The sequence below is a fragment of the Eimeria mitis genome, genomic scaffold (assembly GCF_000499745.2).
Source record: "Eimeria mitis Houghton genomic scaffold, Emh_scaff1101, whole genome shotgun sequence".
NCBI lineage: Eukaryota > Apicomplexa > Conoidasida > Eucoccidiorida > Eimeriidae > Eimeria > Eimeria mitis.
Window position 1 is genome coordinate 1,985 of NW_013567591.1, and position 459 is coordinate 2,443.

Below are 459 nucleotides of genomic sequence, written 5' to 3' on the forward strand. Positions count from 1 at the left end.
CGGGTCGTCCTGAATGTTGTTGCTGCTGCTGCTGCTGCTTTAGAAGCAGCAGCAGCAGCAGCAACGGCAGCAGCAACAGCAGCAGCAGCAGCTCGCGCTGCAGCGGCTGCTGTTGCTGTTTTTAGGGTTTAGGGTTTAGGATGCAACAGCTGTTGTTGTTGCTGCTGTTGTTGTTACTGCTGCTGCTGCTGCTGCTGCTGCTGCTCTTGTTCTTGCTGCTGCTGTCAATGTCTAAGCTCTCTCCTGCTGCAGTTGCTGCTGCTGCTGCTGCTGCTGCTGCTGCTGCGGCTGCAGCTGCTGTCTCTGCTGCTGCTGCTGCTGTTGCTGCTGCTGTTGCTGCTGCTGTTGTTGTTGTTATGGATGTTAAAATATAAAGAGGAGAAAAAGCAGCGAGGGTTTAGGGTTTAGGGTTTACGCAGCAGCATGCCTCACCGCCGCCGACACACGAGCAGGGTTTAG